General features: G+C 46.3%; 2 long non-coding RNA genes across 4 annotated transcripts in view; both read right to left on the bottom strand.

Annotated features, from left to right (window-relative positions):
- Positions 1-22760, bottom strand: part of LOC134425868 (uncharacterized) — a 62971-nt gene that overhangs the window by 12524 nt on the left and 27687 nt on the right. The window lies entirely within an intron of this gene.
- On the bottom strand, positions 29-7071 carry LOC134425867 (uncharacterized). Of its 3 annotated transcripts, XR_010029791.1 has the most exons (8): positions 6911-7068; positions 4329-4393; positions 3658-3721; positions 3287-3365; positions 2892-2967; positions 2512-2771; positions 2004-2121; positions 32-854 (listed from the first exon to the last, which is right to left on the bottom strand). It is a non-coding gene; the product is annotated as an uncharacterized LOC134425867 (long non-coding RNA). The 3 variants fall into 3 exon arrangements; XR_010029792.1 differs by having other exon boundaries at positions 29-854; positions 2004-2771; positions 6896-7071; XR_010029790.1 differs by having other exon boundaries at positions 29-854; positions 2004-2771; positions 6911-7071.

Genomic DNA, 22760 nt, shown 5'->3' with positions numbered 1-22760 from the left:
TGAAAATAAAAAACCTAAACTATTAAAATATTAAAAAATATCACTACCTAAATTAAAAAACATATTGCCTATAAAAACCCACCATATAAATGCCCCTGTCCCAAAAAATAAAAATAAAAAAAAATATTGAACCACAAAGAAATCAGAACTTAGGAACACCAAAACCATAATGTTCAAGAACTCACACCACATCCCTTATCATACACCAACTACAAACAAGATAAAGCAATACAATGAATTCTTAAAAACCACCTTAAAACCACTACATTGAAAAACATTTCAAAAATTAAAAACTGCATCTAACAAAAGCCATCTAATAAATTCACACCCAAAACTCCAGCAGCCCAGCTGGCCCTACCAAAGCTCTAGGTTCATACATACAGTAAACAAAACCAAAATCCCAGTAATACCCATCAGAAATCTATGAAAGAACCCTACTGAAATTAATCCTGCCTCAAATACAAACCAACCCATCCAGAAAGTCAGCTTCACTCAAAAAACAATTTACACAGAGTTAATAATACCAAGAAATAAAACAACACACCATATACCACCAATGAATATCATAGTGAAGGAAAAAAAAAACACTACATTTTTTCCTTTTTGTTTTTTAAACTAACTTCTTTTATTAGCTAGAACAAAAGCTTTTGCCAGGACTGTAGCAACAACTTCTTTTTCTTCTTCTCCTTCTGAAATGTCCCTTCTCACTCCCAAATTCCTTTCAACTCCTGAGTTTACATCCAAGCAAAAAGCAAAATTCGTGCACTCGTGCGTTCGCTGCTCCTGTCAGATTCTCTCTTTCCCTCCGCATCTTCTTACACTTTCAGTCTTCACGCTGTCCCGCCGTGATGAGTCTGACAGAAGAATTGGCACATGTTAACAGAGCATTTCCCTCCCTCCCTCCCTCTCTCCCTCCGCTTTCCTCAGCGCATTTCAATCCATCCCAGGCCTGCAGTGATGCACGCTCACCCCAAAGCTCACAGCAAGCATGCAGCAGCTCAGGCTCACTCGGCTCCAGGGCCCAGAGCCTGCAGGCCCTGCAGCTGCCACACGGATGGACCTGGTTCCCTCCCCGGGTGCCCAGAGGGAAACCTGAGGGCAGGCGTCCACCCCGAGGGTGCACCCGCAGCCCCGGGCAGTCGCCGGCTGCTCTCTGGGGACCAGACCCTCCCTGCAGGCCACACTGCCTCGTCCTCTCCCACCCTGGGGGACAGGCACCTCCAGGGTCTGTGACCAGCCCCCTTCCGTCAGCATCCAGGGGCTCTGTCAGAGCCAGAGGGCTCAATTCGTGGTGAGTACCGATGGCACACAAATGGCAGCCTGAGGAAATCGTGTTCTGGCCTCTAAGTGCTTGGGACAGGGTCTGATTTTTTGTTTTGTACTTGTATGAAGATTAGTACAACAGGGCTCTGATGGATGACATGGCAACACAGAACTAAAAACTCCTCGATAGGATTACATCAACTTCAAGGAAAAGACAAAAGCTTAGGACCCTTCTGAAATCTACTTTTAATCCAAAGCACGGGGATTGTCAGCATGCTGAACCTTCCAGCTTTTCAAAGCAGCTTCCCTCTCAAGACCAGGAAACATTGATTTCTACAGAAACAATGGGCAACCCCCAGGCTAATCTCAGCACTACTGTTTAATAGGGGACCTGCCAGCGTGCCAGTCCAGCTTCAAGTGTGCTTTACTTCAGTCTAACGTCCCCACAAAATTCTTCTCACATCTTCCAACCCTGAAATCTTATTTTCCCCTAAAGCTTCTCTTCATTAGCAATTTCCAAGTAACATGGTATTTTTACAACATTCAAAAATGTCATGCTGGACTGTGCTAGAGAGCAATCTGCAAATATAAGCTTAGCAAAGTTTGAATTGCCTTGTCCAGAGAAAAAACCTACAAGTGAACACCTACACCTGCCTACAAAGAGCTAACAAGCCCCTGGCAGCTGCCAGCATCAAAGCACAGCGGATGTTTCTAATACAGGGTAAGGATAACAACATCACCTTCTGTTCTCTCCAGCTTCTTTTCCCTGCAGTCATATTTTGCTTCTTATGATTTTTTTAGTCTCTGTATCTTCTTGGACAGCACCGAGCCCGACGACAAGGATACGAGAGTCTTTCCCTGCCGGACAGAGAGAACCAGGAAAACAGTTAAAATAAGAACAGGGCAGTTTGAAATTCATACTTGCAACGAGAAGCAGCGCCTAACCAACAGAACAAAAGTAAACAAAGCACGACACCTCCCTGGGGACAGAAGACTCACAAACTCTCCAGGATTCACAATTCTAGCGACCAAACCCTTCAGGACAGCAGCCAAGTGTCCCCTGGGGTGGTGCTGCACCAAAGAACCATCTGAGAGGTTCCAAAGAGTGAAATGCACAATATTTTGCAAAGACAAAAAATGTTGCAAAATAACAAAAATACAATAGATGTAAACTACAGGGCAAGAGTAGAAGTGTTAACTTTGGGAGCTGGAACCATCCAGGTGAGCCCCTGATAACTGGATCCTCACCAGAGTTTGAACCCTTCAGGACACAGAAGGGTTTTCCCCAGGAATTTCACAGACTGAGTTTTGATAGAAGCACGCTCGCCGGATCCTCAGAAACGTCACCCATTCTCCAGGTGTCTGGAGAGAACTGAAAATGGCTCTCACGTAGTTGGAGCTAGTTCTGTAAGGTCTCAGGGTGAATTTCACCAGATGCAACCAAACTGGGCAACTCCCAGTGGGACAGAAGGAACCCAAAGCTTGGGTAAGCAGAGCTGCAGCAAATACTGAGGAAACAAACATAACAGCGTAAAAAATAATAAACCATCCTTTTTGTTTCCTCTTGCTTTTGTTTTTTTTTCTTATTCAGATCAGCATAGCAATTAAAGAGAAGGTGAAAAACTCACCATTACTGAACATTTCATCACCTGTAAGCTGAGCATCCTTAGCATAGGGGACTCCAAAGTTAAAATTCACCGGTCCCTGGGAAATGAAACCAAATATCGTATGGTAAACAATCAAACAGCAGACATAAAAATTTGTTTCCGCTAAGGACTTTCAGGTACGTATGTATCTTTGCATTACACATTAGAACATACACTTTATACCATCACCTAATACATAATAATTTACCTTTAAATTTTGATAGTATAGCATGAATTTTTAACTTAAACTGGTGATCTATTATTATTCAGTTGGTGCCTAAAGTTATTTCTGCTGTCACGTTCAAAAAAACATGAATTTTTTTTACTGGAATGAGCAATTGATTTCAAAGTCATCACAAGCCCACCAAAACACAAACCTGGGTTCACTGGACGGGCCTGTGAGCTAGAAGTAGTTAGGCTTGTACTTCCCTCTTGTTCTTCCAGAACCAATAAATCCTGTCAACAAAACCAGGATCTTTAGCCCGCTGCTGTGAAAGATTCTACAAGGATGATGGTTTGATTTGTGTTTAGAAGTTTTGATTTGAAATGGCCAGTTCAATGGATAAAGACAGTTTACGTAGTATTACATTACTATTATTATTATTTCTATTATTATTTTTACTAGTACTACTGCTATTGTTATCACCTGCTACTGGAAGAAACAAACCAGTAGTACCTATACTTAATTACTTTTATTTCCAGAAAATAATAAAGAAAAAGAACCAAACCAAAAAAAGTCACTTCCTACCTTTTATATCAAGGGATGAAAAATTTCTCTTGGGCTCTTCTCCAATTTATCAAGACTCATAGCACTGAAAGGCAAACAAAACAGTGCTTTATAGAAGGCCAAGTGCACGTTTCAAGGCTGAACCACTAACTGATTGCAGTGACAGCACTTACAACATGAATCGTTCCCAGAGCCTCTGTGAAATGGAATGTTCTGTTTCTTTCCCAAAACACTAACTTCCAACACTTCCTAATCGTATTTTGTATTTTAAAACAAAAGAAGTTAGTGAGACTCTGTGAGGAGGTCAGGTTTAAATTTATTTCCTTGCAAAGCACAGAGCTCTGTTCCATCACCCTTCCCTTTGGCTCTACACTGAACCATGGTGAGCAGTTGAGGAGTGCTCAATAATCAATTCTATTTCTCTCTTTTTCTAGTTCTCTCTATTCCTAAATCATTCAAGACAAGTCAAATGAAAAATGACAAGTTCAGCATCAAAGTCACACTTTTTCCCTTTGTCTGGTCAAGAACAGGCTCTAAATCCACTTATTGCTACCTTCAAGGTTTAAGACTTGCAAAACCATTTTTACATGTTTTACAGGTTTATCATAAAACCCACAGAACGCAAGCTCTGAATTACAGGAAAAGGTACACAGGCAAATATCTAAAGGGATCACTTATTTGTAAATACATACCTTGATAGAGATCGCACTGAGAACCTTTCCGTGGGACTCTAAGGGACGCATGCTTTCTGAGCACCCTGTAAACAAGAAAAGCGACGATATATTACAGGACATCCCCACTTTTTCCACATATTCAAATAGGATTTTTAATAAAAACAGCTCCGTTACAAAAGAAGGAAGAAAACCAAGCTAATTTTACTCAGCTGTATTTACTGCCGATTTAGAGAAAAATGCCGGGCCGCGTCGCCCGTTGCGTCACACGCCGCGCCAGCAGCAGGGCCTGCCGGGAGTTGGAGTCTCGGGCTGACAGCCACTCATGTGCCGCGATAGCCGTTGCGTCACACGCCGCGCCGGCAGCACGGCCTGCCGGGAGTTGGAGTCTCGGGCTGACAGCCACCGCTCCGTCCCCCGGGAGCCACCGGGACCTGCACTCCCTCCCGGGCATCAAACGGCTCCTTCGCCCCACGGCGGGGAAGGACCTGAGGCAGCACCGCTCCTCCCCAATGCCCTCTCTTTTTCCCTCCAACTCTTTTTACTTTTTTCACCCTGTTTTTCACCACTTCCCTTCCCTCTTCCTTTTCCTTTTCCCTTTCCCTTCCCTTTCCTTTCCCCTTTCTTGTATTTCTAATCTTGGTTTACCTTTCCACCTTTAGAATAAAAAAGCAGCAGTAGAAACTTTCAGGCTACCCGAGAGTAAAAAAAAAAATCTGCAAAACGAAAATGATTTAAAGAAAACTATTTATTCCCTGGGAGCCTGAAATTTTCTACTGCTGCACGTGACACAGAGCTTTTATTCCTTCTTATAGATAGTTATATTTTACATATATTTATAGTTTATATTGATGCATTATATTAATAAGTATATTTAATATGCACCTTATTCAAAAATATACGGGAATTTTTTTTTTATTATTTACCATATCTACTGCTACAACTTATTTTTCCTTATATTTCTAATTTTTATATAAATCTTTAATGTGTTTATGATTTATTTCTATACTTATATTTCTACCTTTATATTATTTGTATTTGTAATTTTTACACTAAAACCCCTGCTTGGGCAAAGAAAAAACAAAACCATCCATTATTTTAAACTACCTATTTTTTTTTTTATATTTATATTTATCATAATATACAACAAATGATAGATATATATAGATAGATAGATCACATCCATATTTATATCTATTTTATATCCATTTCCTATATTATTTTAAAAAAATATACACAGTATTACTTGTACTATATATTGTATCAATTTATGTTATTTTACATTTACAATTTATTATTAATTTTTTATATATCTGCATATAGTTGCAATACATTTATATATTTGTATTTTTGTTTGGGTTGTATTTACATTTATATTCTCTATTCATATATCTATAAACATACACAATACTCTATTAAAATTAGAATAACTTATTGTAACATATAATGACTCATGTTACATGTTAAATTTTAAAAATTGACCGAATATATAAAAATAAAATTGGCCCATTCCCATTGCTACACATCTATTTCTTTTGTTTCAATATAGTTAGAGTCATAATTGCATATTTAAAATCCAATTCCTAAATGAAATGACAGAACAAACAGCATCAAATTCCCACCAATATCTTCCAAAAACATCAAGATACCTCCAACAGCCAAACAAGTGTCAGCAAAAAAACAAAGAACACTCTTTTCAATAATAATTCTCATCACGACAGAAAAATGGAACCAAAATAAAAGAAAATCCTATAGAAACACACACAGCAAATTACAAAAAGTACTAAAAAAAAGTCAATCCCATCTACTAAACTCAAGACAGTGCCACTCACCCTGAACGACGTTACTAAAAAAAATAAAAAAAAACAAAATTCTACCTCTACACTAACTCAAAGAATAAACAATCCTCTGTAAAAATAACTTTAAAACCTGAACTAATTAACAAAATGGAAAAACATCTCAACCACTAAAAACTAAGAAATTGACTACTCAAATAAATAAATACTTTAAAAACCCACCATATAAAAACCCACGTTCCCAAAATAAACCATGATAAACAATACGCAAATACATTAAAAGACAACAACAACAACAACAAAAAAAGAAAATAAAGAAAGCAACAACAAGAATAATACCAAAAAACACAGATAAACTGAAATCTGAAACAAAAAACTTATTCCCAACTGAATAAACCCATAGTGCCTCAAGCTATCAAAATAAAAATACCACCTAGAAACAAACACAAAGACTAAAGACAAACGTAACCATAAACAATGTCCCCCAAATTACCCGTAACCATAAAACATACACTACAATCAAACAAACCAAACAAATAAAAGCCCTGGAAGACGATAAACACACATGCAATTATCGAGATTAAAAACCCGCTGCTATGAACGACACGACGCTACCCCAAGCCGCCCAAAACAAACACTACACACTCACGCTAATAAAAGCCACCGCAACAGAATTAAAATGCGAACCGCTGCTTCGCGCTACGACCCGTAAAAAACATTGCGCGCCCTTCTAAACATAATACCCCGGCAAAAAAATATATATCCGACTACAAAACTCAATTCGAAACAAACCATTATCATCCCTACCGGCACCGAGAACCGTGCCCGCTCAGGAAGAACACCGTATCCCTTAGCGGACAGCCGCTGCAAACCGAACCCAGCGATGCCATCAACGCCTCCAAAGCGCCTCCGAGCCACGGCACCGCCGAACTTGGAGCGGCCGAACCCCGCGCTCGCTGCCGGCCCCGGACGGAGCGCGGCTCCCGGCAGGAAAGCGGCTCCTGTGGCGGCTGCTCCGGCACGCGGGGCCGGCGCCGCCCCGGGGAGCCCCGCCCGCTGCCCCTGCCCGGCGGGGCCGGCACCGGGCCCGGGGCTACCGGCGGCGCCCGAGCCCCGCGCCCGGAGTGGACGGAGCGGCCGGCACCGCCCGGGCCGGCGCGGCAGCGCCCGCGCCGCCTCTGCCGCCCTTGGCCGGCCCGGCCCGGCTCCACTCGGCTCCGCACGGCTCGCACCGGCGCGGCTCCGCCACTGCCGCCCTCGGCCGGCCCGGCCGCGCCGAATCCCCCGTGCGCCCCGGCAGCTGTCCGGGCCGTGCCAGCAGCGCTCCCGAGCGGGAACGTTCCGCGCCGGGCCGCGGGCACGGGCAGCGCCCTCCAATGCAGCGGTACAGCCCCATTGCAGCCCTGCAAACGCTGCCGGAGCTGCGGCTTCCCGCAAGCCAACCCCGAAACCGCAGACGGGGCGCACCTCACTTCAACAAGGGCAAAGAAATGTGTTCTCCCCTCCAATTTCACCTCCTAGGAGAGCAGAAAAGTAGGGGCGCTCCCCAAATGAAAGCCTTCGACTGATGGGAAAGGGCGATTTCGACCTCCATTCAAACCCTTGAAAAGGAGGGACACCAGGGCTGCCCCCGCCATTTAAACCCGAGGGTGGTGCAAATGGGGTGGCTGCCTTCAAATCAAACCCATAATACCACAAGAATACTTTTCCCATTCCCCTTAGAATAGAACCCCCTGGATACCCCTAACAGCCTGGAAAAGGCAGCTTTTCCTGCAATCAACACCCTTAAAACCACAAGTCAAGAGGGATCCCCTCAGGTCAAACGCAGACAATAAAAGAAGAGGAGCTGCTTCCTTCTCCTTAATCCCTTTTGTCTTCATAAGCTCCATTTGTGTTCCTGGGGAACCGGGGAGGGACTGGCAAGATGAAATTGCAAAGGGGAAGGAGAAAATTCCCCGCTCCGAACCCACACGGGCTCACCTGTTCGGCTGCTGCTCCCCGGCACAAAGATTCGTCCCTCGGCGCCTCCTTTAAGCGATGCTCCACGTACCCAAGCGCGGATCCAGGTGGTGCCCCCGACCCTGTGGGAAGCTCCCGCAGTCCTTCCATGAGACAGCGCCGGGAGCGCCCCATAAACCCCTCTGTTGTGGTGTGCTGTAATGTCCCATTTTGGCCTTCCAGGTCACTTTCCCAGGTGTGCCTATGTCTCTCTCCCTTCCCCCTTACCCCCATGCTGAGTGAGTCCTGTCACTCAGACCTAACGTTCCAGCAAGGCGTCGTGTGGTTGGTCAAGTTTAAAGGATGCCCCTATGCCCAGAGGTCATTGGCCTGTCTGGGTGTCATCTTCCCCTGAGACCCTGCCCCTCTCACCTGGTTGGTGGCTCACCTGTACCTCCCCTCCCCCTGTCCCTGAGCTTAAAAAGGTGATCAGACCATGCGGTCTTGGTTCTGTTGGAGCAGGTCCTCACGTTCAGACCTCTGTAACCATGGAATAAACCTCTGGACATGAAACCCTCCAGCAGAATCCTCTCCTTTTTCTCTTCACCATCGCCTGAAGCTGTCCTCCTGAGGTAACGGGGTCCCTTACAAGCCTGGACTTGTTCGGTGCCCAGCTGCAACCACCAGCAAGCTAAGGTATCTCTGCAGTGACACACCGCAGTTGCTGCCTTTGGCCCAGCAGCGAGGGTCAGACTGGCCCAGGCACAATCTAACTGGTAATATTGGGAGCCACTTTTTCTCCAATATTTGGCGTCCCTGAGGCGGGCAAAACGACTCTGCAGCCGAAGACAGACCTGCAGTGCCTTGGAGAAGCTTCTGGCAGCCGTGCATCCAGCTGAAAGGGGCTTTGGTTTATTCGCCCTCGGCTAGAGACTTAGGGAATATTCCCAGAAGAAGTTTCGTGGACTGTTCGGCGCCTCTGGAAAGCCCAGCTCCTTTCTGGTGAGCAGATTTTCCAGAGGGAGGACAGGGTAGCCTCTCTCGCCCAAGAGAGGTCCTGTTCCGGTGAAGAGACCTGCCTGTACCCAGCCAGCTACAGCTTCCATTTTGGGTGAGTATCTCTGCTCTCGGTAGGGCAGGATCTCAAAAACAGACTCTGCCGTGAGTTCTGTTCCTTTTTGCATTTGCATTTTTGGCTGCGCAGCCCCACAGACGGGAATTCATTGATTTCTAGCTATTAGCTTTCTGCCGCGTGTTTTGCTGTCTTTTCGAATTCGCGCGGGAGCTCTCTCTCTCTTCCTTTTGGCTCTGCAAGCTCGGCTCTCTCCACGTGGTCGGGAGATCTTTCTCTCTCTCTCTGTGCGGGGGAGGGGGGTGTTCTCTGCACACGCGGCGCGGGGGGCCCCGGTTTCGGCTTGCCGCGTGGCGTGGCTGCTCTCTCTGCTCCGCGGGGGGGTGCATTCCACGGCGGGGGAGGCTTTGTTTCTGCCTCTGCTCGGCAGGGCGTGCCCTGCTGCTGCTGCCCGGGAATTTGAAAAGCAGTATATACAGCTGCATTGTGAAGCTTTTGTCGGCTCGTTATCCCTTTCCATCTGTGGTTTTTTTTTTTTTTGAAATCGGTAGCTGATTTTGGCTTTGTTTTTGGTCAGGCGGGATTTAGTACTTTGCTTTTTACATCTAACATGGGTTTGAAACTCAGCATTGTACAAAAAGGAGTGTATTATAATATTGTTAGCATTTTAAATAGTAGTAATGTGAAGTTCTCAAAGGGAAAATTGAAACAGTTTATAAGATGGCTTTTCCTCCACTTCCCACAAATCTCCCCTGAAGAAATCCACAACATTCAATTCTGGGATAAAGTTGCAAATGAATTGATAACCTTAGGACAATCTGGCAATGCCCCCTCGGCTAAATTTGTGTTTTGGAGTTTACAAATTCGTACAGCATTGCTCAAACAAAAGGAAATGGAGAAAAAGCCAAATGTAAAGCCATGTACCTCTACTCTCCCTGTTTCTCCCTCTCCTAGTTCTAAAACCCCTAAACCTCTTTCCCCAAAACTTAGTATTTTAAACAGATCAAACTCATTGGGAAGTCGACGCCCAAATTCTGTTGAAATGCCTGAGTTGCCCTCTCCACAAGGCCCTGGCCAGCCTGCGTGGAATCTTTCCCAATCCCTTGTGTCCCCTCCTCTGAAACCCACAGCACGTGGTAGCTTTGCAGAGAGTAGTGTTACCCAAAATGGCCCCCAGTCCCTAGGGGGTCCACAAGATGGTGGATGCCACGTGGCATCTTCCCAAACCTGGTCTTCTTCTTCCCAAAATCCCCTTAAGCATCCCAAAACTCCAGCCCCATCCCCCTCTCCTCCTGTTCCTCGTGACACCTTTCCCCCTCCCCCTCCCTTTCCTGCAATACCCTCAGCTCCGCCCCTCTACTCCTCCCAGGGGGCGTCTGCTGACGTGATGTCACCAGGTGTCCCCGCCCCCTGCCTGCCCCTTGACCCCGCCCCCTGTTCCCACGGTTTCCCCGCCCCTTGCCGGCCCCCTGTCCCCGCCCCCTGTCCCCGTTGCGTCTCCGCCCCCTCCCCGGGTTCCCACGGTGGGGACACACCCACTGCCATCCCCCAAACCTGTGTCTGTGATCCCAATGCTTCTGTTTCAAGGGATACAGAGCAGGGAACAGCAGACCCAATGCATAGTCCCATGTTGTCACTGGCTCCTGTTACCTTTCAGACTGCTGCTCAGGGGGGAGCAGTTCCAACTGCTAATTGGAGTTCTTTTGGACGGCAATTGATTAAAGAGATCTGTAAGTCTCATAAAGAATATGGTCCACACAGTCCATATTTCCGTGGCCTTTTAAATTCTGAATTGAGTAGGACTGTAGTGATTCCACATGATTTAAAACAGCTTTTATCCTGTCTAATGACCTCCACGGAATTTAAATTATGGGAAATAGCATGGAAACAAATGCTAAAAGATGCTCTCCCAGGCTTGCATGCTGATCCAAACACAGCCAAAGACAACAGCGGTAACCCTATCACCATTGAGCTCCTCTGTGGTGAGGGCCAATGGTCTTCTCCCTCGATCCAAGCTACTGCAATTCCTGCAGAAACACTCGAAAAAGTAAAGGAAGCAGCTGAAAAAGCATTCTTTTCCCTACAACCTGAGGGGCCTTTTGAGCCCTATAGTAAAATTAAACAGCTACCATCAGAGCCTTTTTTGAAATTTGTAGAAAGGTTAACTAGAGCTATTGAAATACAAGTTAAAAAAGAGAATGCTAGGGAAGCAATTTTAGAGGAATTGGCGTTTACAAATGCAAATGAACAGTGTCAAGCGGCAATCCTGAGCCTTCCTCTCGAACCTACCCCTACGTTAAAGGACATGCTTCTAGTGTGTAACAGGAAAGTGCCTCTGATGACTGTGGCTGAAGACACCAGACCAAGGCTGCTGCCAAGACCACCTCAGCGTGTCGCCGTTGCCAGCCCTGCGCCTTTTCCCTCAGCACATCAGTACCCTGGGCAGCAGCGGAGACCAGCAATGGTTGAGCCCACAAAACCATGCCTGCTTTGTAACAACCTAGGGCACTGGAGTAACCAGTGCCCCCTGAAAAGGGAATTTGATGAATTTAGAAATGGCAGGGGAGGAGAACTACAAGCCCTCCCTGGGGGTCAACAACAACAAAAAAACTGAAGAGCCAGCGCCGGCCTGCCAGGCGCATAGACACAAAAAGAGCAGGCCAAGGGAATAAGGGTAGCAAAACAAATCAAGCGCGCGATAATATTAATGATTGTGTAAGTGAAGCAGGTGCTTCAAAGACTGTGTATGATTTAAGTGATCCTGTGTTAACCACATCTTCTGTCAATGAGCCTTACAGGTTGCAGCTGACTGAGTCACTCCATCTGGAGGACACTGATTGGCATTTTGTGTCTGTAAATCCTGAACAGAAAGGTACTTGGAGCCGGATTCGTTGTAAGTACATCGTCATTGGGGACACCAAACACACACCACAAGAGATCGAAATTGCTCCGGGAATGACAACATCAGATCCTGAGTAATTCGTTCTCGGCCTGCATTGTTTCCACCCACCCCTGTTTCTTCCCAAGGGACAAATTGTTGCACAAGCTATCCCTGTGCCATCTTTACCTGAAAATATCAAAAAACAAGGGCCCACAGTCGCCCGGGTCCAAGTTATTGGAAAAGACAAACCCAAATTATGGTGTAATGTCAGTGGGGGTGGGGAGTCTAAACGCATTGAGATGCTTGTAGACACAGGTGCAGACTGCACAGTAATTCCGGTACAAGACTGGCCAGCACATTGGCCTTTGCAAAATGTTGCCGGTCACCTTCAAGGAGTAGGAGATCTGCAATTGGCAAGACAATCCAAAAGCATTATTCAATTTGAGGGACCAAACGGACAATTGGCTAATATCCGTCCATTTGTGTTGGATTATTCAGAACCTTTGTTAGGGAGAGATTTAATGGCCCAGTGGGGTGTCACAATTGATATTCCAGACTCTCCACAGCATATTTGTACAGCAGTCACTGAACAACAGCGCCCCACCCCAAAACTGAAGTGGATAACAGACAAACCAGTTCAGGTGAAACAGTGGCCGCTAAGTAAACAAAAAATAAAGGTGCTTGAAGAACTAGTGGAAGAGCAACTAAAAAAGGGCCACATTGTGGAGACCATGTCCCCATGGAACTCTCCAGTGTTTGTCATCCAAAAAGCTGACAAAAAGAGATGGCGGCTCCTCTGCGACCTCCGACAAATTAATAATGTAATTGAAGATATGGGTTCTCCCCAGCCTGGTATGCCATCCCCAACAATGCTTCCCCAAGATTGGAAATTAGCTGTTATTGATATTAAGGATTGTTTTTTCCAAATCCCCTTGCACCCTGACGATGCACCGCGTTTTGCATTCTCAGTCCCTTCTATTAATATGGAATCCCCTATGAAAAGGTACCATTGGACCGTTCTTCCTCAGGGATTAAAGGTATCTCCAGCTATTTGCCAGTGGTATGTGTCTTCCCTGCTTTCCCCAGTACGTGCAGCCGCAGAGAAGGCCATCATCTATCATTATATGGATGATATCCTTGTGTGTGCCCCCAATGATGATTTACTCACGCATGTGCTTGACCTAACGATCGATGCATTGATTGTTGCAGGGTTCGAGCTCCAGGAAAAGAAAATTCAAAAGATGCCACCTTGGAAGTATTTGGGCTTAGAAATTGGAAATAGGACCATTGTTCCTCAAAAATTAGAAATCAATCCAAAGATCAAGACCCTTGCGGATGTCCACAAGTTGTGTGGGTCTTTGAATTGGGTAAGACCATGGCTCGGTCTGACTAATGAAGACCTTGCCCCTCTTTTCAATTTATTGAAAGGGGGAGAGGACCCAGGTGCTCCTAGGTCTATTACCCCAGAGGCACAGAAAGCTCTAGAAAAGGTTCAGATTGCAATGTCCACAAGACAGGCCAACCGATGCCGGCCTGACCTGCCATTCAAATTTATCATTCTAGGTAAGTTGCCACACCTCCATGGAATTATTTTCCAGTGGGAGGAAAAACAAACACCTAAGGCAAAGAACACACCAAAAAAGGACCGGGACCAGAGGGACCCTCTCTTGATCATAGAATGGGTTTTCCTCAGTCACAAAAGGTCCAAGAGACTGCAAAGCCTCAGGAGCTGGTAGCAGAACTGATCCGGAAAGCAAGGACCCGGATCAGGGAGTTAGCAGGATGTGATTTTAAGTGCATTCACATTCCAGTTGAGTTAAAATCAGGTCAAAATACTATGAAAATACTGGAACAATTGTTTCAAGAAAATGAAGTGTTGCAGTTTGCTCTGGATTCCTACTCAGGACAAATTTCGGTAGCGCGGCCCGCTCACAAATTGTTCGAACAAGATGTTCAATTTACCTTAAAACTGAGAAGTGCTCTAAGTAGGAGACCTTTAAAAAGGGCTCTAACTGTCTTCACAGATGCATCCGGGAGGTCCCACAATTCTGTTATGACTTGGAAGGATCCTCAAACCCAGACAGACATTGCTGAGGTGGAAGGTTCACCTCAGGTTGCTGAATTGGCTGCGGTTGTTAGGGCCTTTGAAAGGTTCTCAGAACCATTTAATCTGATTACAGACTCTGCATATGTGGCAGGAGTAGTATCCAGGGCAGATCAAGCAATACTGCAAGATGTGTCTAACATCGCACTTTTCGAATTGCTCTCAAAGCTGGTAAAGTTAGTCACTCACCGAGAGCAACCATTTTATGTGATGCATGTCAGATCACACACTGACTTGCCGGGGTTTATCGCTGAAGGCAACAGAAGGGCAGATGCTCTTGCTGCACCTGCAGTGATGGCCACTCTCCCAAATGTTTTTGAACAGGCAAAAATCAGCCACCAGCTTTTCCACCAAAATGCACCTGGCCTGGTTCGTCAGTTTAACATCACTCGAGAACAGGCCAAAGCGATTGTGGCCACATGCCCAAATTGCCAACAACATGCACTCCCTACAGTGAGTACGGGAGCAAACCCAAGGGGACTGAGCAATTGTGAACTGTGGCAAACAGATGTAACACACATACAGTCTTTTGGACGGCAGAAATATGTTCATGTTAGTGTAGATACCTTTTCTGGAGCGGTCTATGCTTCTGCCCACACAGGAGAATCATCTATTGATGCTACTAAGCACCTCTTGCAGGCTTTTTCTTTCATGGGCATCCCCAAGGAGCTGAAAACTGATAATGGGCCTGCTTACAAATCCAAGGAATTTGGGAGCTTCCTGCAGCAATGGGGAGTAGAGCACAAAACTGGCATCCCCTACTCCCCTACAGGTCAAGCCATTGTAGAAAGAACTCACCGTGATATTAAAAGGGTCCTGGACCAGCAACAACAGGTTCTGAAGGTAGAACCTCCCCACATCCGGTTATCCAGGGCGCTATTCACAATAAATTTTCTGAATTGTTCTTTTGACAGCCTGAACCCACCCATCCTACGCCACTTTGGGGGGAGCAATCATAGGTTAATTAAGGAAAAACCTCCAGTTTTAGGAAAGGACCCTGAGACTTGGAAAATGGTGGGACCTTACAAATTGGTTACTTGGGGACGTGGATATGCCTGTGTGTCCACCCCCTCTGGTTTAAGGTGGGTTCCTTCCAAATGGGTAAAGCCCTATGTTCCCAAGGTATCAGAGAAATCTACAGAAGCACCCCAGGTTGCTCATGCTGCCTGGAGAAGAAAACGCCGCACGCGTTCTCTGGAGGAAATTCCATTTAAGCCTCCTATCTGGAATAGTTTATAATATATATTTGTTTCAAGTTTTTGTGGCAGTTTAGATCCCACTGTTCGTGTGTAGCCTCGAGACACCATGAGACCGAGCCTGCTTCTCGTCCTACTCGTGATCATCCCACCTGTGACCTCCTGCATAGTGCCTCAGCCCAAACCACATATGGACTACCTTGACAAAGGCTCTCAGACATCAACAGAGAAACTGACAACAGGCTGAGTGGACTGTTCAAGGGCTGGGGACTCTCGGGCTGGTTGGGATCTATTCTGAAAACTGTGTTTTTAGTGCTGTTTATTTTAGTTATAGTTATTGTAGTTTTTAGCATTGTTTTTGGACTAATCAAACGCATGGTTCTCAAGTTAGTTTCAAGCTCATCTCCCCCTCCTGAGGTCTACCATTTGGAAGCCCTCCGTGCTCCAATGGATGACCTAGAAGCCTCAGTGGAAAACACTGACCATCCTGTAGAGGAAGAACTGATTTACCAACCATGGTTTGGCAATCATTCTGCACCACAAACATAGTCCTCTTCTTTTTAAACAAAACTAGGGGGAGATGTTGTGGTGTGCTGTAATGTCCCATTTTGGCCTTCCAGGTCACTTTCCCAGGTGTGCCTATGTCTCTCTCCCTTCCCCCTTACCCCCATGCTGAGTGAGTCCTGTCACTCAGACCTAACGTTCCAGCAAGGCGTCGTGTGGTTGGTCAAGTTTAAAGGATGCCCCTATGCCCAGAGGTCATTGGCCTGTCTGGGTGTCATCTTCCCCTGAGACCCTGCCCCTCTCACCTGGTTGGTGGCTCACCTGTACCTCCCCTCCCCCTGTCCCTGAGCTTAAAAAGGTGATCAGACCATGCGGTCTTGGTTCTGTTGGAGCAGGTCCTCACGTTCAGACCTCTGTAACCATGGAATAAACCTCTGGACATGAAACCCTCCAGCAGAATCCTCTCCTTTTTCTCTTCACCATCGCCTGAAGCTATCCTCCTGAGGTAACGGGGTCCCTTACAAGCCTGGACTTGTTCGGTGCCCAGCTGCAACCACCAGCAAGCTAAGGTATCTCTGCAGTGACACACCGCAGTTGCTGCCTTTGGCCCAGCAGCGAGGGTCAGACTGGCCCAGGCACAATCTAACTGGTAATATTGGGAGCCACTTTTTCTCCAATACCCCTCCACTCAGCAGCTCCATGCAAAAGGGAGCTGAGGCAAAGCCTCCCCCTAAAACAGCCTCGCCCCGGCAGGAGCCGGCCCCTCATCATCCTCACACTCACACCTGGGCTGCTCCGAGCCCCGATCATCCTCACACTCACACCTGGGCTGCTCCGAGCCCCCATCATCCTCACACTCACACCTGGGCTGCTCCGAGCCCCCATCATCCTCACACTCACACCTGGGCTGCTCCGAGCCCCCATCATCATTACAGCTCACACCTGGGCTGCTCCGAGCCCCAATCATATATTTTTCATATTTATATTCGCATTTATATTTAGAATTTATATTACTCTATAATAAAAATTATATTATATATTGCATCTCTTCATGTTACTTGCATAGATTTCTATTTCTATTCATAGTTTGGTATTATATCTTTATATCTCTATATATTTATTATATATTTCTGTATGTCGATTTACTTTTCTAAAGTACTTATATTATTTAAAATAAAACCCCTGCCTCTAATGAAATAAAAAGCAAAGACACCCCTTTCTTTAAAACACATTTAAAAGTTTAAAAATAATTTTGTTTGTCATAATTCTATTCACATCTATATTTGTAATTTTCATTTGTTATATTTATAGATATTATATATATTGGAGAGAATACCTTTTTATATAATAATAGATACATTCTTTTGACACAATAGATTTCTTTTACTTATATTTATATGTATTAAATATTTATTGATATCGATATATATATGATATATTTGCATTTCTAGTTTTATATTTTTTATGAAAACTCCAGCCCATACCCCAATAAAAGCCAAACAATCCCCAATTTATTTAAACTATATTTAAACATAAATCCTGTCACAGCTGCATTGCACAGCAGTGCTCCAAACTAATCTGACACTTGTTCATCTCCTGGACCTGAAACTGAACCCGCTCACCTTGATCACACCTGGCAGAACCATTTTCGTACCTTTTTCTGGCATGCCTTGTTTTTGGGTTTTTTTGTCTTGAGTTTTTGTGACCTTTATTGCCTCTCTTTCTTGCCTTGTTTCTTGGGGCTTTTACTCCCTTTTTCCTTGATTTTTTTCTGGCACTTCTTGGGGTTTTTTCTTCGTTTCTTCTTGCCCATCTTGTTGGGTTTTTTTAGTTTTTCCTGTTTTTCCTTGCCCCCCTTGGGGTTTTTTTTTTTCAGGTGTTTTGTTTTTTGGTTTTTTTTCCTTGGATTTTCTTGGCCTTCTTTTTTTTTCTTTTCTGGATTTTTTCTTCCCCATCTTGGTTTTTAGTTCTGATTTTATTTCTTGCCCATTTTGGGGTTTTTCTCTGGTCTGTTCTCAGGGATTTTTCTTGCCCATCTTGGGTACTTTTCTGTTTTGTTTTGGTTTTTTTTTTTTTTTTTCTCTGCCTTTCTTACGTTTTTTTCTGGTTTATTTTTTTTTCTGGGATTTTTCTCGCCCATCTTGGGGGTTTATTCTGGGCTTTTTCATGCCCATCTTGGGGTTTTCTTCTGCGTTTTTTTCTTGCCCATCTTGTTCTTGTTTTTCGGGGTTTTTTTTCTTTTTTTTTTTTTTTTTTTTTTTTGTCTTTATTTTGTTTTATTCCTGTTTTTATTTCTGTGGCATTTCTGGGATTTTTCTTGCTCATCTTAGATTTTTTCAGGGAGGGAGGTTTCTCACCCATCTCGAGGTTTTTTTTTTTTTATGTGGGTTTGTTTTTTTTTGTTTTTATTTTTTTTTTCCGTAGGTTTCCCCTTGCCCTCCTGGTTTTTGGGTTTTTTGTCTGTCTTCCTTCTTTCCTTCCTGTCCTTCCTTCTTTCTTCCTTTCATTTCCTTTCCTTATTTTTTTTTTCTTTTTCTTTCTTTCTTTCCCTGCATTTCTAATCTTGGTTTTCCTTTTTAGCTTTAGAATAAAAAAGCAGCAGTAGTAATTTTCAGGCTACCTGGGAGTAAAAAAAACTCCAAAACGAAAATGATTTAAAGAAAACGATTTATTCCCTGGGAGCCTGAAATTTTCTAATGCTGCACATGATATAGAGCTTTTATTCCTTCTTATAGATAGTTGATATTTTATACTTTATACAGCGCCCCCTGCCGTGTGCACCGGCGCACTGCAGGCACAGCGATCCCTGCCGTCTGCACAGGCGCACTGCAGGCACAGCGCTGCGGCGTCGCCTTTTACGACAGTCGTGCTTTACAGCAGTCGCGCTTTACGACAGTCGCGCTTTATGGCACCTTTTACGACAGCGCTTCTTTACGGCACCTTTTACGACAGTTTTGCTTAACGGCACCTTTTACGACAGTCGCGCTTTACGACAATCTTTACGACAGTCGAGTCGCGCTTTACGGCACCTTTTACGACAGTCGCGCTTTACGGAACCTTTTACGACAGGTCTGCTTTACGGAACCTTTTGCGACAGTTCTGCTTTACGGCACTTTTTACGACAGTCGCGATTTACGACACCTTTTACGACAGTCTTGTTTTACGGCACCGTTTACGACAGTAGCGCTTCATGGCACCTTTCACGACAGTCACGCTTTACGACACCTTTTACGACAGTCGCGCTTTACGGCACCTTTTACGACAGTCGCGCTTTACGGCCGTATTTACGACAGTCGCGCTTTACGGCACCTTTTACGACAGTCGCGCTTTACGGCACCTTTTACGACAGTCGCGCTTTACGGCACCTTTTACGACAGTCGCGCTTTACGGCCGTATTTACGACAGTCGCGCTTTACGGCACCTTTTACGACAGTCGCGCTTTACGGCACCTTTTACGACAGTCGCGCTTTACGGCCGTATTTACGACAGTCGCGCTTTACGGCCGTATTTACGACAGTCGCGCTTTACGGCCGTATTTACGACAGTCGCGCTTTACGGCCGCATTTACGACAGTCGCGCTTTACGGCCGTATTTACGACAGTCGCGCTTTACGGCAGTCTTTACGGCAGTCGCGCTTTACGGCCGTATTTACGACAGTCGCGCTTTACGGCCGTATTTACGACAGTCGCGCTTTACGGCACCTTTTACGACAGTCGCGCTTTACGGCCGTATTTACGACAGTCGCGCTTTACGGCCGTATTTACGACAGTCGCGCTTTACGGCCGTATTTACGACAGTCGCGCTTTACGGCCGTATTTACGACAGTCGCGCTTTACGGCACCTTTTACGACAGTCGCGCTTTACGGCCGTATTTACGACAGTCGCGCTTTACGGCCGTATTTACGACAGTCGCGCTTTACGGCACCTTTTACGACAGTCGCGCTTTACGGCCGTATTTACGACAGTCGCGCTTTACGGCACCTTTTACGACAGTCGCGCTTTACGGCTGTATTTACGACAGTCGCGCTTTACGGCACCTTTTACGACAGTCGCGCTTTACGGCACCTTTTACGACAGTCGCGCTTTACGGCCGTATTTACGACAGTCGCGCTTTACGGCACCTTTTACGACAGTCGTGCTTTACGGCACCTTTTACGACAGTCGCGCTTTACGGCCGTATTTACGACAGTCGCGCTTTACGGCCGTATTTACGACAGTCGCGCTTTACTGCACCTTTTAAGACAGTCGCGCTTTACGGCCGTATTTACGACAGTCGCGCTTTACGGCACCTTTTACGACAGTCGCGCTTTACGGCACCTTTTACGACAGTCGCGCTTTACGGCACCTTTTACGACAGTCGCGCTTTACGGCCGTATTTACGACAGTCGCGCTTTACGGCCGTATTTACGACAGTCGCGCTTTACGGCCGTATTTACGACAGTCGCGCTTTACGGCACCTTTTACGACAGTCGCGCTTTACGGCCGCATTTACGACAGTCGCGCTTTACGGCCGCATTTACGACAGTCGCGCTTTACGGCAGTCTTTACGGCAGTCGCGCTTTACGGCCGTATTTACGACAGTCGCGCTTTACGGCCGTATTTACGACAGTCGCGCTTTACGGCACCTTTTACGACAGTCGCGCTTTACGGCCGTATTTACGACAGTCGCGCTTTACGGCACCTTTTACGACAGTCGCGCTTTACGGCCGTATTTACGTCAGTCGCGCTTTACGGCACCTTTTACGACAGTCGCGCTTTACGGCAGTCTTTACGACAGTCGCGCTTTACGGCACCTTTTACGACAGTCGCGCTTTACGGCAGTCTTTACGACAGTCGCGCTTTACGGCACCTTTTACGACAGTCGCGCTTTACGGCCGTATTTACGACAGTCGCGCTTTACGGCACCTTTTACGACAGTCGCGCTTTACGGCACCTTTTACGACAGTCGCGCTTTACGGCCGTATTTACGACAGTCGCGCTTTACGGCCGTATTTACGACAGTCGCGCTTTACGGCACCTTTTACGACAGTCGCGCTTTACGGCACCTTTTACGACAGTCGCGCTTTACGGCCGTATTTACAACAGTCGCGCTTTACGGCACCTTTTACGACAGTCGCGCTTTACGGCCGTATTTACGACAGTCGCGCTTTACGGCACCTTTTACGACAGTCGCGCTTTACGGCACCTTTTACGACAGTCGCGCTTTACGGCCGTATTTACGACAGTCGCGCTTTACGGCCGTATTTACGACAGTCGCGCTTTACGGCACCTTTTACGACAGTCGCGCTTTACGGCCGTATTTACGACAGTCGCGCTTTACGGCACCTTTTACGACAGTCGCGCTTTACGGCCGTATTTACGACAGTCGCGCTTTACGGCACCTTTTACGACAGTCGCGCTTTACGGCCGTATTTACGACAGTCGCGCTTTACGGCACTTTTTACGACAGTCGCGCTTTACGGCACCTTTTACGACAGTCGCGCTTTACGGCCGTATTTACGACAGTCGCGCTTTACGGCCGTATTTACGACAGTCGCGCTTTACGGCCGTATTTACGACAGTCGCGCTTTACGGCCGTATTTACGACAGTCGCGCTTTACGGCACCTTTTACGACAGTCGCGCTTTACGGCACCTTTTACGACAGTCACGCTTTACGGCACCTTTTACGACAGTCGCGCTTTACGGCCGTATTTACGACAGTCGCGCTTTACGGCCGTATTTACGACAGTCGCGCTTTACGGCCGTATTTACGACAGTCGCGCTTTACGGCACCTTTTACGACAGTCGCGCTTTACGGCCGTATTTACGACAGTCGCGCTTTACGGCCGTATTTACGACAGTCGCGCTTTACGGCACCTTTTACGACAGTCGCGCTTTACGGCCGTATTTACGACAGTCGCGCTTTACGGCACCTTTTACGACAGTCGCGCTTTACGGCCGTATTTACGACAGTCGCGCTTTACGGCCGTATTTACGACAGTCGCGCTTTACGGCACCTTTTACGACAGTCGCGCTTTACGGCACCTTTTACGACAGTCGCGCTTTACGGCCGTATTTACGGCAGTCGCGCTTTACGGCACTTTTTACGACAGTCGCGCTTTACGGCCGTATTTACGACAGTCGCGCTTTACGGCCGTATTTACGACAGTCGCGCTTTACGGCACCTTTTACGACAGTCGCGCTTTACGGCCGTATTTACGACAGTCGCGCTTTACGGCCCCTTTTACGACAGTCGCGCTTTACGGCCGTATTTACGACAGTCGCGCTTTACGGCCGTATTTACGACAGTCGCGCTTTACGGCCGTATTTACGACAGTCGCGCTTTACGGCACCTTTTACGACAGTCGCGCTTTACGGCCGTATTTACGACAGTCGCGCTTTACGGCCGTATTTACGACAGTCGCGCTTTACGGCACCTTTTACGACAGTCGCGCTTTACGGCACCTTTTACGACAGTCGCGCTTTACGGCCGTATTTACGACAGTCGCGCTTTACGGCCGTATTTACGACAGTCGCGCTTTACGGCACCTTTTACGACAGTCGCGCTTTACGGCACCTTTTACGACAGTCGCGCTTTACGGCACCTTTTACGACAGTCGCGCTTTACGGCCGTATTTACGACAGTCGCGCTTTACGGCCGTATTTACGACAGTCGCGCTTTACGGCCGTATTTACGACAGTCGCGCTTTACGGCACCTTTTACGACAGTCGCGCTTTACGGCCGTATTTACGACAGTCGCGCTTTACGGCCGTATTTACGACAGTCGCGCTTTACGGCACCTTTTACGACAGTCGCGCTTTACGGCACCTTTTACGACAGTCGCGCTTTACGGCCGTATTTACGACAGTCGCGCTTTACGGCCGTATTTACGACAGTCGCGCTTTACGGCACCTTTTACGACAGTCGCGCTTTACGGCACCTTTTACGACAGTCGCGCTTTACGGCACCTTTTACGACAGT

Source organism: Melospiza melodia, chromosome 16 (assembly GCF_035770615.1).
Source record: "Melospiza melodia melodia isolate bMelMel2 chromosome 16, bMelMel2.pri, whole genome shotgun sequence".
In the NCBI taxonomy this organism is placed as follows: Eukaryota; Metazoa; Chordata; class Aves; order Passeriformes; family Passerellidae; genus Melospiza; species Melospiza melodia.
Note: the sequence above shows the minus strand (reverse complement) of the source record. Positions and strands in the feature narration are given on the sequence as shown.